The following is a 6,000-nucleotide window of genomic DNA, read 5'->3' as shown; positions in this document are numbered from 1 at the left end:
TTTTATTTCTATATTTACACCTGTCTAGCTAGCTAGCTCGGAGAAGGCAATGGCATTCCACTCCAGTACTCTTGCCTGGAGAATCCCATGGACGGAGGAGCCTGGTAGGCTACAGTCCATGGGGTCGCTAAGAGTCGGACTCGACTGAGCGACTTCACTTTCACTTTTCACTTTCGTGCATTGGAGAAGGAAATGGCAACCCACTCCAGTGTTCTTGCCTGGAGAATCCCAGGGATGGGGGACCCTGGTGGGCTGCCGTCTATGGGGCCGCACAGAGTTGGACACGACTGACGCGACTTAGCAGCAGCAGCAGCAGCAGCAACTAGCTAGCTATCAAAGGAGAAAGCAAAATGATGTGGGGCCTGGAGTGAAGGCATGGAGGGCTGGGGTCTCTGAGGGGCTGGGGCCCACCTGCCCCAAGGGGACCCATACATCCTCCCAGCCCCTGTCTCTCCCCACCTCTAGGCCCTGCTCCCCGGACGAGCTGATCATCCCTGTACCCCCGGAGGCTGTAACTCAGGGAGGCATCTTGGTCAGCACCGCGCTGTCCTGGACCCACCGACCACCTGCCACCCACAAGTGAGCCCTTGGTATCACAGCGCAGGGCTGGGGGAGGGGGGACCTGGGAGGGGCTCAGGGCGGGGTGGGCCTCCAGCAGAAGCAGCTCCCCAACAACTCTGCTCCCCACCAGCCACCAGACCCCTCCTCTCTCACGCCTTCCTTAAGAAGACACCGGAACCGCCTGCCACTCAGCCCACCCCTGCTGACCCTGACCTGGGCAGCCTCCTCCGCTGGCCCCTGGCCCCAGCCTGTTGCCCACTCCTGCTCAGGACCCTGGCGCTGGCAGCTTCCCCGACTGGAAGACTCCAGTCTAGCAGCACAGGACCCTACAGACAGGAGGACAAGCGCCCACCCTGACCCCTGGGACCGGGGCAAGCCTGGAATATGGGGAAGTTTAGGGGCCCTGGGGGCATGGTCTCCCCTTCAGCTGGCAGTGGGCATGGCCTGCACACGCCCCAGTCTGCACAGGACCTCCGTGCTGACGCAGGGGTCCTCATCAGTCGTCTACACAACCCAGCCGTCTACATGACCCTGTAACTAGGGTGTCGGGGGTGTCAGGGCGGGGCCAGTTCTCAGGCACCCCTGGCGTCTCTGCTTCCTCCCTGCCCTGGCCGCCCCACCCCGCCGCACAGGCTCCGCCTTGAGCCACCACGCGTGACTGTGCACTGAGGCCTTCAGCTGTCTCCTGCCCACCTCCTCATCACCCGGCAGGTGCCCAGTGGGCTTGTCCCCCATCTCCTTGAGCTTCTGACCTCCCCCGCCTGGGTCCCAGCCGTGGCCTGTTGGCAGTTCCACCACCGCCCAGGAGGGAAGGTTTGACTGCTGAAGGGGCCACAACGACGGTAGGGTCTGGGGGTGCTCTCCTCTGGTTCTGCAGCCTCTCCCAGGAGACCCTAAGCCCCCAGCAGAGATGGGCAGGCCCAAGGTCAGCCATCTGCATATCGACAGCGTCTCTCCACCCAGGGCTGGGGGAGGGGCGTACATGGCTCAATAAGGCCCATCTTGTGAGACAATAAATTTGGCTATTGACCTAGCAAGCAGACGTCGATAAATGAACGGTTAATATAAACATTATCCTTCCCAAATTAATCCAGGCACTGTGCGGGGGGTGGGCACAGGGCAGATGGGAGGCTGAAATGTGAGGAGGAGGCAGGCAGGGCAGGTCTGGCCCGGCAGCCCTGGGGCCCTTCTTCGGCCCTTCTGCAGGGTGGGGCTGCTTCTCCCCTCAGGGTGTCTGGGCAGCTGCCATCCAGTGTTTGGAGGGCAGCCAGATTCAGCAAATAAAATCCCAAGAGGCCTGGCCATAGTCAGATTTCAGATCAACAACTTCATTTGAGTATAAGTATATCCCTTCCTGATTTGGGAAATACTTATACCGAAGAGTATTCATAACCTCTGTAAAGTATGTATGCAGGTGTGGTCCTGTGCTTTACCCGAAGACCCTGGAGGGAAGGGGAGCCCCTGGACAGGCAGGAGGGAAGTCTTGTGACCGCAGGGCCCGGCAGGGTCCAGGCTGCCCCACCCGCAGGCCCACTCATCTCCACCAGCCTCCTGCAGTCATGACCAGGAGGGCACCCAGCAGCTGCCAGCGGTCAGGGCGTGGTGCTCCGGAAACGCGGCGCTGGAGAGCTGGTGTCATCGTCGTGGCCCAGCACCCCTCGGCGACCCTCACCCTGTGGCCCCTGCTTCCCCACCCACTCGAAGACCGCTTCCCGGTGGGGGATGGACATCGGCCAGCTTTGTGGTGGGCCCTCTGCAGCCGGGCCTTGAGGAACTTGGGGCTCAGGGCCTTGCAGCCGCCTGGAGCTCCCAGTCCATGGCTGGGCACCGCCCAGGGGGAGCCCTATAAATAAATAAACCTCGTCATATAAATAAACCACAGCCTGCTGGGCAGGCCCGAACTGGAGGCAGCTGCTGGGCCGGCCAGGCCATCACCTGCACCCAGGCCCGCACCCAGACTCCACAGGAGGAGCCAGCGGCCAGACGTTTCTGGTGGCTCTTTGCTCCCGCGGCGTCCACGCCGGCCTGTCAGCCCAACAGGACCCGCGGCTGCACCCTCCTGGGCTCTGACTGGCTCCCATGCACCCTCTAGCCCGGGTGATGGGCAAAAACAGGCCTGGAGACCCAGCAGGGTCAGCCTCGGGCCCCCTCTGGAGGGTGGGCCATGAGGGGTGGGGTTGCGGCCAGCCTGACCCTGGCTCCCCAAGGGCGGGGCATGTGCTCTGTCCACCAGCCAGCACAGGGCTGAGGGGCGGGGGCAGCGATTGATGCTGCCCCTCCCGGCTTGGGAGCTGCCGCCTCTGCACAAGCTGCCCTGTGCTTCCCGGACGATCAGTCCTATTGAGGGCCCTCGGCCCAGGGCAAGGCAGTGGGGGCTGCAGACCCCAGGGTCAGTGATTGATGGGGGTCTGGGGGCCGCGGCCCCGCCCCAAGACGGGCAGCCGGGGAAGCGGCTGTCAGCAGCTAATGGGCCCCTTGACAAATACGATCGAGGAGGCTGGGGGAGCTTCCGATCTGGCCCTGCCCCCCGCAGGGCCCCCAAGGGACGGGCAGTTCCGGCCTGGCAGGCAGAGCTGGGAACTGGTGTCTGAAGACCCACAGGACAGGCCTCGCAGTCTCCGACAGCTCTTCCGGTGGCCCTGGGGGGAAGGAGGGAGTGGGAGCTGAGTGCTGAGGCCCCTCCCAGCCTCACACGGGGATGCTGAGCTCAGGGCTGCGGCCGACCGGCGACCGAGGGCTTCAGGGACGGTAAAAACCCTCTGGGCCTCCGGCTGCCTGGAGACACCAGTTTGCTGCAGGTCTGTAGTTACCGTGCCACCTCCCCTCCCCCGTGCTGCCTCCACTGAAGCCTCCACCCAAGGGGTTCCCCTGGCTTTCCCCACCTTCCCAGGGTGAGGCCTGCCCCTCGCTGGGCGGCATTCTGGCCCTGCGTGGCCTCTTAGGCCGGGAGAGTCTCGGTTTGGGAAGGTGAGAAAGTTCTGGAGCCGGATGGTGGTACAGATTGTACAACAAGGTAGATGTGCTTAATGCCACTGAACTGTGCTCGGAAAAATGGCTCAGATGGAGACATTTATGTGAAATATATTTTAATGCGATTTGAAAAAATCTAAGTGCACCATGTCCCATGCCCTCAACACCCACACCCAGCACCTGGCCTCGGAGTCCGTACTAAGAGGTCTGTGTGCCTCACCTCTTCCTTCTATTCCTGGGCCCAGCAGGCCCTCCTCTGAAGATGTCCTGGGTGGGGCGGCAGTGGCCGAGGGAGCCTGGGGGATACGAGTGGGGTGGGGGAGGGGGACGGGTGATGTTCCCGGCCAGGCTGGGAGTGCAGCACCCCCAGGACAGGCCCGGGCTCAGGAGACTACCTGCTGCCCCCGTGAGACCCACGCTGGGGCTGCAGGAAGCAGGGCTGGGGGTGGGGGCAGAGGAGGGTCTGCTGGGGGACGGGCGTTTTCTTGTTGACACTGCACTCATGATAAAAAGGCCATCCAAAAGGCCAACTTCTAGATGGTCGTTGGTGACGGACTTGGGGTGCTGCAGTCCATGCGGTCGCAAAGAGTCGGACACGACTGAGCAACTGAACTGAACTGGAGTTTTTCAACTCTGCAGTTAACCCACCCTCTTCTGGGCAGGGCAGGCGGGCAGCTCTCCCAGGCATGAGACCACCTGGATCCCTGGTGGGGACTGGGCAGGCCCAATCCCCGAGGTGCTCCTCACTGGATCCCCGTGTCACCTGCAGGCTTGTGTCCACAGGGCAGGTGGGGGTCCTCAGGCCGGGGGAGGGGGGGCACTTGAGACTGGCCATCTCAGGGGTCACGGCTGTTGCCCTGTCGAGCGAGCAGCGGGAGGCGGGGGCTGCTGACCTGGCAGTGCAGGGGTCCCACAGGGAGGGGGCCAGCTGCCTGCGAGGCCGCCAGCCCAGAGAGGATTTAGATGGTGCTCGCTCAGCGATCGATCCACCCCGGCGTCTCTTCCGAGGTGTAGAAAACTGCATGTTCTCCCAGTAGAGAAATGGCCACGTTCCGAGGATAATTGATGGACCTTCCGCTTCAGGAATATCCATAAACTCTGGCTCCAAGAACAGGTAAACCCAAGTCCCTATGCCAAGTCAGCCACGGGGGGCTGTTGGGTGCAGCCTACCTCCAGGGCAGAGAGCGAAGGGGCCTTGCCCTCCCTCCTCCCGCTTCCACTCTGCACTGAGGTGGGGGTTGCCCACGGCAGGGGGGTGTGGTGGTAGACAGAAGGTGCGCCTGCCCTTTGGGGCTCCCAGTCAGACCCTAACCAGCTGCCTGAACAGGCCCAGAGGTGAGTGTCTAGGTCCACTGACTGCCCAAATGCTGTGTGACGCTGGACAGGTCTCGGAACCTCTCTGGGCACTAAAACAGAAGCTCAGGCTCAGCCCCATGAACCTGAACACCTGTGTCAGGGTCCAGGGCTTGGAGGGCCAGCGCTGCAGTGAAAAGGTCACTAGGCCACCCGGGGAACTGTGGATCAAAGGGCTGAAGGCGGTGGTCCTGCTGGTTGAGGGGCCCCGGACTGCTGTCTGAGTTTGCCGACCCCACACAGCCTTTGACCGACCACCCCACGGCCCCTGCCGCGACCCAGTCCTCACCGGCTGGCAGCCCCTTGATGGTCCAGGCTTGACCCCAGGCTGGCTAATTTCCTCCTGGAGTCCCTGTTCTAAGGGCAGGAAGCTCCGCCTGACGGGCGAGCTGCTCACGGAAGTGCAGGACGAGGTGTGCGAGCCGTGTGGGGAGCTCAGGGCTGTCCTCGGGGACAGAGGAGGCAGCCGTCTGAGCAGGCAGGGCCCCAGCTGTCTGCCAGGGGCTGCTCACTGGCCCTGTTGTGAGCAGCTCGGTGACGGGGATTCGTCCTTCTACGGTCCCCACCCCTGAGACAGCTGTGTCTCCTAGGAGCTCCTCTAGGACTTCCCTGGTGGTCCAGTGGTTGAGACGCCACTCTTCCAATGCAGGGGGCGTGAGTTGGATCTTTGGTCCCACATGCCACGTGGTCCGGCTAAAAATAAGAAAGCTCTTTAAACTGAGTGGTCTGGCCCAGGAATTCCTCCCAGTGCCCTGGTGGGAGTTTAAGTTCTTGTCAGGCTCTTCTCCCCACAAGGCAATGCCTCAGAGGTGGGAGGTCAGCCCTGCAGGAGGCCTGGGGGCAAGGCCTGGCAGAGAACCCCAGGTGGCTTGAGGGGGCCACCCTGTAGGGCCCTGGAGGCCACCAGGGAGATGGGTGGGGTGGAGAGGCCCAGGAGCCTGCAGCTGACAGCCCACCCAACCACCTGGCTCCCAGGACCTGCCCGCTGTGGCTGTAGTCCCGGCTGGCATCCTGCTGAGGGTCTCTGAGGGCCAAGGGTCCCTGGGGTGCTGAGAGCAGCACAGCACAGGATGTTCTGCTATCGACTGATTGGACAGGACGGGGCCAGCCGGCCTG

This window comes from Bubalus bubalis, chromosome 15 (genome assembly GCF_019923935.1).
Source record: "Bubalus bubalis isolate 160015118507 breed Murrah chromosome 15, NDDB_SH_1, whole genome shotgun sequence".
NCBI lineage: Eukaryota > Metazoa > Chordata > Mammalia > Artiodactyla > Bovidae > Bubalus > Bubalus bubalis.
This window is presented reverse-complemented; position numbering follows the sequence as displayed.